General features: G+C 47.3%; 1 pseudogene; it reads right to left on the reverse strand.

Annotated features, from left to right (window-relative positions):
- Positions 1-10396, reverse strand: part of LOC112074321 (nuclear pore membrane glycoprotein 210-like) — a 53554-nt pseudogene that overhangs the window by 19269 nt on the left and 23889 nt on the right.

Genomic DNA, 10396 nt, shown 5'->3' on the forward strand with positions numbered 1-10396 from the left:
AGCAAACTTGTGAAATTAATATTTGTGCAATTCTCAAAACTTTTGGCCACGACTGTAGTGCTAGGACAAAAACCAAAATGTGCACCCAGAGGGGCCCAGGGACCGAGTTTGGGAAACACGTTTGTATAGGAAACGTTTTCATTGTCATGTTTAGCTGTGTTTTGGCTTCTGTGTGAGTCTGCTCCTCACCGATCTTCACCTCGTTGTCCACCGTGATGTAAACTGTAAGGACATGAGTCTGTGGGTCAGGTGGCTGGAGAGGGTGATGTGGCAGGAGGGGCAGGGCCTGACTTTTGACCCAGGAAAGTGGAAATGTAGACAGACAACACCAGATGTCCGTCTGATTGACTGGGCTCAGATAGCACCACGTCAGTACTGTCAGAGTGGAACTGAACGCAACACAGAGAGAAGAGATATGGATTGCATTTCACTCCATACTGTCTATGCCAAGGTCTTAAAGCTGTATGCATTGTGTATTGTGGGGGCTAAATGCTTAATGTTAGTCCTAATGTGACCCACCCGTAGGGCAGAGAGCACCTCTTGGTGCCCAGCACAGAGAACTCTGCCATGGGCTGCAGAGACGAGAGCACCAGGAAAGACACCGGGCAGTGGAACGCAGGCAGGTACGGCAACTGTACCAAAACGGTCCGGAGAGAGGTAGCGACAGAGCAAGAGAGGGAGGACAGGGACGGGGGACTGGCCCCGCACAGAGAGGCTGAGAGAGAGACGGAGAACAGAGAGGGAGAGAGTCAAAAATTGAGTCCAAATCGATTTCTATCCTATCCCTCACTGTAATTATTGCCCTCTAGTTAGGAATGACCTATGCTTATTCTCAGATTTACTCTCCCAATTATGGGCTTCGCGGGAGAGTGCGTGATTCCTGAGGTCCCTTGGTAACTGCCGCGCGAGTGGTGATCGAGCTCTACAATAAACCAATTTTAGTGAGTTTTGGTCGTAGTTAGTGTAAGGCACACCATACGAACTAGACCACTGCACTTTCGTGCAAACTTAATCCAAACAGATGCCCGCGTACGCAAAAGACGTGGAGTGAATGGCGGAGTCGCTCAGGCTGAAGCTCGAGCGGGAACACAGTATTAAGCTCGATGCCTAGCCCACTTGGCTGCGAGGCGTCCATTGCGCGTATGAAAACCTTCGCCTCTCGCAAGACAGGAGCAAGCATGGTCGGCGGGGACAGAACATCTGGCGCGTGCGGGCAGAGGATAGGGGCAGGTGACCTCGGTGACGAAAGAGACCCCAGAGCAACATGGTAAGGGCAAGCAAGAAGCGGAAGAACGACAGTAGTGGAAGTCGAAAGGACGTAATCAATATTAAACTCGTGCTGTTAGACGCCGGAGGTGGAGGCGTGAGTTCACACGAAGTAATAGGGATGGAATCAACAACGTCTACTGAGTTCGCGCCCTGCAGCACATTGGTAGTTATAGGTTTTTTGTTGCTTGCATGTTGATTAACCAGCAGAAAGACCACCGGCCGACGACACCGAAGGACGCAACGAGGAACGGAAAGAGGAGAAACGGGTGAGAAAAACGTTAGGAGAGATGTAGCGCACCGAGGAGAAAACAGAGGGAAGAAGACAAGGTCAAGAACAACTAGAGGAGAACCACCGCGAGGAGAACGGAGAACCCCAGGGCGATGCAACCAAGAGGTTAGAGAACAAGATGGAGGTGATATACAAACCAGAGAGGAGAAAACCGTGTATGGCAGCGAATCGTAGAGAGAAACAGAGACCGAAGACGTATCACAGCGATGCGGACTGCTCCTCACCTCCCGCTATTGCTTAGAATATTATTATAACTTTTATGATCTGATAACACATGATTATTGTAGACTGTATACTAGCTCTTTCACGCGTATGAGACGAGCTAGAAGTCGCTGACCCTGTGCCAGACGGTCACTGCACCCAGTGTGTGTAGACAAGTTGCGCCTGATTCTGAACTTAGAGATTGTTTCTTACCTCCAAAGATCAAAGGTGGATTCCAGTGCCAGCATTGATAATTTATAACACTTGTAGTTAATCTCCGCAGAGGCTTACGAAGTGGAAATTTCAGAGAAATTCAAGACACGCGCAACCAGACAAGAAGATTGACAGAAGATATCAGTAGAACCTGAGTGCATCACTTCCAGCTTGCGGTGTGTTGCCTGTTGTGGGTCGAGCCTTAGATTGTTGACGTATCGTTCGTAATAAGCGTTACCATTGCCCTGAGGAGTAATGTCCGTGAGGAGTGTTTGTGTGTAAAGTTACCCTCCCTTCCAGAATTGGCCTCCACATGTTGGACCCCGTATAATACTCGACCGACGTTGTGTTCATGTCACTACTAACTCATCGATCGCCTCTAGGTGCTGGGGGAGTCACTAAAAAGGTGTTAGTCAGAGTTTTTGTGGTGGTTTGATGCCTGGTCGTGTTGTCTGCAGGTGATACTTGTCACGAAGTAGTGTGCTGTTACCTTCTGCTAGGCTGGTTTGGTCTCGATGTGTGCCTGATTGACCTCGTGTCACAGTGGTTTGGTAATGGTCAGAGTGTGGTGTGTCTTCACTGTGCCTGCTCTTGTAATTGTCCGCATGTGGTCTTTTGGTATATACCTGCGTGCGTAGGTGAGAGTTCTGTAGGCGATCTGATCGTGCTACGACATACTGCTGTGGTATTCACCTAGTATGGTCAGGGTAATTTGTCAGAGATGTGTCGTTGCCTGTCTCGCGATTAGGTAATGTCAGCCCTCAACACACATTACACCAACAGTAAACACAACACCTCACATTACCACCAACAGGTTTACCACTCAGTCACGAACCTCGTCACAGTAGGTCAGTCCCCACACAGGTACCACATAACCGGCGGACTATGTAGGCCAACACTAGTTACAATGCACACCGTGTCCCCAGAAGTTGATGTCGCTAGCAAGAGAGCCCTGACTCTGATGGTGGCCAGCCCAGGGGAAAGCAGGCAGGCCTCCCCCCTCAACACTGTACAGGCGGACAACTGAACAGCCTGACAAACCACACTGGAGACACCTGGCAGACACAACAACACAAATACACTTTGTACTCCCCAGCATGGTCAGATAGTGATGACCAGTGCCAGTTAGGGTCAACTGTGGATGCTGAGTTTCTCACCAGGTCTATTTGGAATGGATCCATCGAAGGACACAAGTGACCAATTACCCGCGACGCTGATGAGCGGGTCTGGTTGACCCCTGTCGTGGCAGAATCAGATTTAGCTAAGTAACATAGATAGATAAGATGTTATTTTCATCATATGCTTGTGAAATAACTTTTTCATTAGAATCTTCTGAGCTAAGGTTGGTAACTTGGGGCCAGAGAGGGAGAGGTCAGGCTTGTCTTCATATGTCAATGTATCTGTTAAACCATGGTACTAAGTAGAATATCAGAAGGGAGGAGGACAGAGTGGAACGTTGGTTTCTTATGGAAACGTTGTTTGTAACTATTCCTAAAACCATGTGACGGGATGGAGTTATTAATGGGGGAACCAGTTAGTTATCTCTACAATGTCTGTACGCCAGTCACTCCTACTTTTCTCATAGGGGAAGGAGTTTGGCCGTGTTTGGAACCATTGTATGTCCCCTCTGAGGTTGCCCTTATCTTGACCTAGTATTTGACCTAAGGGGCTCACTTCTGATTTTGAGTTTGTCCAGGTTTGGGAGTATCTAGAAATGACAATTGATATATGCCATTGGATGAGGTAATGTTTTGGTAGACAGTGAAGTATCAAGCATGAGATTTAAACCTTGTCTTGGGAGATCAAACTGAACGATGATTTATAGCTGATGCTGTCTAGCGATAGGATACTCCTCTTTCGGGTAAAGGATTCTTTGTAAGTTGAGAGGGGTGTATCTTGGCTATAAATGAAACTAAGAATTGTTTTGTAAGCACTCTCAGAGAATTCATTTATAGACACTGAATTGATCTGAGAGTCATTAAAGGGCTTTGGTGAAGCTTGTATATATATATATATTAAAGATGGAATATATAATTTAACTCTGACTTGTGTGTGGTTGGCTCTCTCTCTCTCTTTATTGAGTAATACAGGAAATTTCCACGACACCCCACAGGTCTCCATGGCGATGACCTCCAGCAGGGCGGATCCCGTGTCAGGCCCCGCCCTCAGAACTCCCTGGCTGTCCACCGTTATAAGACCCTCCCCAGTCACACGGCGTACCGCACAGGACAGATAGTGTCTCTGAAACACACAATCACACATGCATTCTACTACAGACATAAACACACACACATGCATGAGTACAGACATGAGGACACACGCACGCACGCAAGCACACACACACACACACAAGCACACACACACACACAGATCCAAGTGGTTTGACACACATCGACCTACATATACAGGGACAAAGTGTAGCGTACCTGAGTGTGTCGTGTTTGTATCTCCAGTACTCCAAGCTTGCCCAGATTCCAGTGGAAGGAGAGACCAGACTCTACACTGCCCAGAGCAAAGGGGTTCTGACTACTGTCACTGCCCATCACATACACTGGCATCTAAATACACGCACACACACACACACTGGGGTTACTAAACCACATGCACATACGCACCCAAACACCGTACAAACATACACAGAAACAAACTACACTGCCTGCCACATACATTCATCATACAATGACAATGTTTGAGAGAGAATACAAAAAGATAATTCTTTCCAATGTGGCAAGTAATTAACAAGAAAACTGAGAAAACTAGAATGCTATTTGGCCCTAAACAGAGAGCATACAGTGGCAGAATACCTGACCACTGTGACTGACCCAAACCTAAGGAAAGCTTTGACTATGTTCAGACTCAGTGAGCATAGCCTTGCTATTGAGAAAGGTCGCCGTAGGCAGACCTGGCTTTCAAGAGAAGACAGGCTATGTACACACTGCCCACAAAATGAGGTGGAAACTGAGCTGCACTTCCTAACCTCCTGCCCAATGTATGACCATATTAGAGACACATGTTTCCCTCAGATTACACAAAGAATTCYAAAACAAACCCAATTTTGATAAACTCCCTTATCTACCGGGTGAAATTCCACAGTGTGCAATCACAGCAGAAAGATTTGTGACCTGTTGCCACAAGAAAAGGGCAACCAGTAAAGAACAAACACCATTGTAAATACAACCCATATTTATGCTTATTTATTTTCCCTTTAACCATTTGTACATTGTTACAACACAGAAAAGAGAGCATGTTGGCGCAGACACCAAAACCACTAGTGTTATGATGGCTCAAAAGCGCTTTTGGAGGGGTCTGTGGATTTTTCCATGTGAATATTAAAGAATCACCAAAAATTTGAAAAAATATTACCTGATATTTGCACTTAACAACAAGGCGAATTTACCGGACAGGAGCTATGTAAAAAAAAAAATAGCTATAAAAAAGTGGATTGAGTTAGCATGCCATAGATTTATACTTAAAGTCAAAAAGACGAAAACGTACTTTTTTTTTTGTTGTAAATTGGCAATTTGCTACGTAAATGTTTTAGCCAACACCTCGCCTTGCGGATGACACGGGGGATAATCGTTATAGTGTAACCAGGTTGAGGGGCCTCATTTAACACAGTCAAATTCAACAGCTTAAGCCATGTTTATCAGGCCAAATCACAATCAAAGATTTATGATCAGTGATTAGTTCATTGACTATAACTGCCTTTGAAGTGAGGATAACATTAAGTAGCCCTGTATTTTAGATGTAAGGTATTCACATCTCTTTAATAATGGCAGGAATGGAGAGCGGTCTTTATACTAGTGAGATTCTAAGGCGAACACCGCCATGTTTAGTTTTGCCCGACTAGAGTCGAGGCACAGACACAGTCTCAATGGGGATAGCTGAGCTGACTACATGACTGTGCTATGGCAGATCTCACTAAGACTCCACACTCTGCCTGGCCCTGCACCCTATTTCATTGTGGAGCTATGAGGATTTAAGCCACCTGTCTTATGTCGAGATAAGATGAGAGACCCCTCCAGCTAGGATGGAATCCGTCACTCCTCAGCAGTCAGGCTTGTGCCTGTTTGTGGGTGAGTCCCAGAAAAGAGGCCATTATCTACAAATTCAATCTTTGGGAGGGGGCAGAAAACAGTTTTCAACACAGCGATTGAGTTGTGAGACTGCTGTAGACTCATCACTCCCCCTAACTGGGAGGAGGGGACAGAGACAATTACTCATGCCGACACATCTTTCTAGTGATTTACACGCTGAAGCTATGTTGCGCTTGGTGACCTCTGGACTGTTTCATCCTAACATCGTGTTGCCGACGTGGATAACAATATCTCTATACTCTCTACACTCGCCAGTTTTAGCTTTGCCAAGCACCATCTTCAGATTACCTTAACGTCGGTAGCCCTCCTCCCTGGTAACACGTGTATGATCGCTGGTGATTCTGTTAAGTCTAATACTGCGGGTAATGGAGTCGCCAATGACTAGGGTTTTCAATTGTCAGACGTAATGGTGGGAAGCTTTGCGCGCTCAGACCCCGTAACGGAGGAGTAGAGACAAGAAAGACTCGCCTCAGACTCCGACTCGCTACTAATGAAAAAACCGGTTGAAAGTTTCTGTCGCTGAATGAGCGACACCAGTTGAGCATTCCTACAGCATTCTCCAGAAGCCATGAGAAAGTTGTCCGGCTGCGGGCGTGCGGGGGGATTTATACTACTACTGTACTTACTGGTGGCACAGACGCTGTTTCATCCTTTCCTTACATGAAATTACCCTTGCCTAATGATTGCGTCTGAAGCTGGGCTTGCAGCCACACTATCCTCGCCATAAGGCGATCTCTCCTGTATATTATGAGTACAGCGACTGCAAATAGAAGGCATCATGTTAATGTTACTACTAGCTTCGGCTGTTAAAGGTGCTAACGACCATGTCCAGATAAAGCGTCCGGAGTGAAAAAGTTGAATGAGGAAAAAAGTGTGAGGGAAAAACTAAAAATATAAACGGTAATAAAAAGTAAAAACAGTAAATTGTCAGCTAGCAAAGTAAGTTGCAACAAAACGCACAGCAACACACGTCTGCAAGATCAAGAGGAAGTGACACACAATCAGCCAAACAATTAGCTGGTTTCCCCCCTCAATCTTCTTCCGGGTCTGCAGGACAACGACCCTATGCACACAGCCAAGACAATGTAGGAGTGGCTATGAGACAAGTCTTTGAATGTCCTTGAGTGACCCAACCAGAGCCCGCGACTGAACCCGATCGAACATTTCTGGAAACCTGAAAATAGCTGTGCAGCGATCTCCCCATCCAACCTGACAGACTTGAGAATCTGCAGAAACTCCCCAAATACAGGTGTGCCAAGCTTGAAGCGTCATACCCAAGAAGAATAGAGGCGTAATCGCTGCCAAAGTGCTTCAACAAACAGTACTGAGTAAAGGGTCTGAATACGTAAATGTGATATTTCATTTTCTGCACATGCAGACACACACAACCACACCATACTGGCTCTCACTTGTTGCTCTGTATGCGTAGTGCGAGTAGAGACATTGAGATGATCTGGGAGGTTCCTACAGCCAGCTGCATTCTCCTGGTACCACCTTAGAGAGAGAGAGAGAGATCTGGATGTTCATACAGCCAGCTGCATCTCCTGTACAACTTAAGAGAGGAGAGAGATCTGGAGTTCCACAGCAGCTGATTCCTGTACACCTTAGAGAGGAGGAGAAGATCCTCATCTCCTGGTCAACTTAGAGAGGAGAGAATCTGGAGGTCCTACAGCCAGCTGCATCTCCGTTACAACTTAGAAGAGAAGAGAGAGATCTGGAGGTTCCTACAGCCAGCTGCATCTCCTGTACAACTTAGAGAGAGAGAGATCTGGAGGTTCATACAGCCAGCTGCATCTCCTGGTACACCTTAGAGAGGAGGAGAGAGAGATCTGGAGGTTCCTACAGCCAGCTGCATCTCCTGTACACCTTAGAGAGGAGAGGAGAGAGATCTGGAGGTTCCACAGCCAGCGCATCTCTGGTACAACCTTAGAGAGGAGAGAGATCTGGAGGTTCCTACAGCCAGCTGCATCTCCTGGTACAAACTTAGAGAGGAGAGAGAGAGATCTGGAGGTTTCCTACAGCCAGCTGCATCTCCTGGTACAACTAGTAAGAGAGGAGAGAGATCTGGAGTTCATACAGCCAGCTGCATCTCCTGTAACCTTAGAGGAGAGAGATCTGGAGGTTCCTAAAGCCAGCTGCATCCCCTGGTACAAACTTAGACGAGAGATCTGGAGTTCCTACAGCCAGCTGCATCTCCTGGTACAACTTAGAGAGGAGAAGAATCTGGAGTTCCTACAACCAGCTGCATCCCCTGGTACAACTTTAAGAGGAAATCTGGAGTTCCTACAGCCAGCTGCATCTCCTGCTACAAGTTAGAGAGGAGAGAGATCTAGAGTCCTACAGCCAGCTTGCATCTCCTGGTACAACTTAGAGAGAGAGATCTGGAGTGCCGTACAGCCAGCTGCATCCCCTGGTACAACTTAGAGAGGAGAGAGATTGGAGGTTCATTACAGCCAGCTGCACTCCTGTACAACTGAGAGAGAGAGAGATATCTGAGTGTTCCTACAGCCAGCTGCACCTCCTGGTACAACTTAGAGAGGAGAGAGATCTGGAGGTTTCCTACAGCCAGCTGCATCTCCTGGTACAACTTAGAGAGGAGAGAGAGAATCTGGAGGTTCCTACAGCCAGCTGCATCTCCTGGTACACCTTAGAGAGAGATAGAATCTGGAGGTTCCTACAGCCAGCTGCATCTCCTGGTACAACTTAGAAGAGGAGAGAGATTCTGGAGGTCCTACAAGCCAGCTGCATCCCCTGGTACAACTTAGAAGAGAAGAGCGAGATCTGAGGTTCATACTCCAGCTGCATCTCCTGACAACTTAAAGGAGAGAGGAGAGAGATGCTGAGGTTCCTACAGCAGCTGCATCTCCTGTACACCTTAGAGAGGAGAAGATCTGGAGGTTCCTACAGCCAGCTCATCTCCTGGTACAACTTAGAGAAGAGAGATCTGGAGGTTCCATACAGCCAGCTGCATCCCCTGGTACAACTTAAGAGAAGAGAGGCGAGAATCTGGAGTCATACAGCCAAGCTGCATCTCCTGGTACAAACTTAGAGAGGAGAGAGAGAGAATCTGGAGGTCCTGACAGCCAGCTGCATCTTCCTGGTACAACTTAGAGAGAAGAGAGATCTGGCGGTTCATCAGCCAGCTGCATCTCCTGTACAACTTAGAGAGGAGAGAATCTGGAGGTTCCTACAGCCAGCTGCATCTCCTGGTACAACTAGAGAGGAGAGAGGAGAGATACTGGAGGTTCATACAGCCAGCTGCATCTCCTGGTACAAACTTAGAGAGGAAGAGATCTGGAGTTCCTACAGCCAGCTGCATCTCCGTACAACTTATAGAGGAGAGATCTGGAGGTTCCTACAGCCAGCCGCATCTCCTGTACAACTTAGAGAGAGAGAGGAGAGAGATCTGGAGGTCCTTACAGCCAGCTGCATCTCCTGGTACAACTTAGAGAGAAGAGAGGAGAGAGATCTGAGGTTCCTACAGCCAGCTGCATCTCCTGGTACAACTAGAGAGGAGAGGAGAGAGATCTGGAGGTTCCTACAGCCAGCTGCATCCCCTGGTACAACTTAGAGGAGAGACTTGAGGTCCATACACCAGCTGCACTCTCCTGGTACAATTTAGAGAGGAGAGAGATCTGGAGGTTCCTACAGCCAGCTGCATCTCCTGGTTACAACTTAGAAGAGAGAATCTGGAGGTTCCTACAGCCAGCTGCATCTCCTGGTACAACTTAGAAGGAGAAGATCTGGAGGTTCCTACAGCCAGCTGCATCCCCTGGTACAACTTAGAGAGAGAGAGAGATCAGAGGACAGGAGTAGAACGGAGTAAAGAGTGGAGAGGTTATCATAACACAGACATAAACTACTCAACAACAACCTTATAAACAAATGCTCTCAAAAGCAGAGATGAAAAGCAGGAGGTGGACCCAGTGTGTTTACCAGTATCTGTATCCCTCTCAGAGAGCTGCTGGTGGGAGGCTGACGTGTGATGGCCAGCCTGAACTGTCACTCTCAAACTGGTCCTGCCCGCTCCCACGCCCTCAACCAGCACAGAAGAAACTATGGGCAGGAGAGACAGTCACCCCCGCCTAACACACCACACAACACACCACACACACACACACACACACACACACACACACACACACACACACACCACACACCACACACACACACCACACACACACACACCACACACACACACACACACACAGATCCAAGTGGTTTGACACACATCGACCTACATATACAGGGACAAAGTTAGCGTACCTGAGTGTGTCTGTGTTTGTATCTCCAGTACTCCAAGCTTGCCCAATTCCCATAAGGAAGC

This window comes from Salvelinus sp. IW2-2015, unplaced genomic scaffold, assembly GCF_002910315.2.
Source record: "Salvelinus sp. IW2-2015 unplaced genomic scaffold, ASM291031v2 Un_scaffold2579, whole genome shotgun sequence".
Classification (NCBI taxonomy): domain Eukaryota; kingdom Metazoa; phylum Chordata; class Actinopteri; order Salmoniformes; family Salmonidae; genus Salvelinus; species Salvelinus sp. IW2-2015.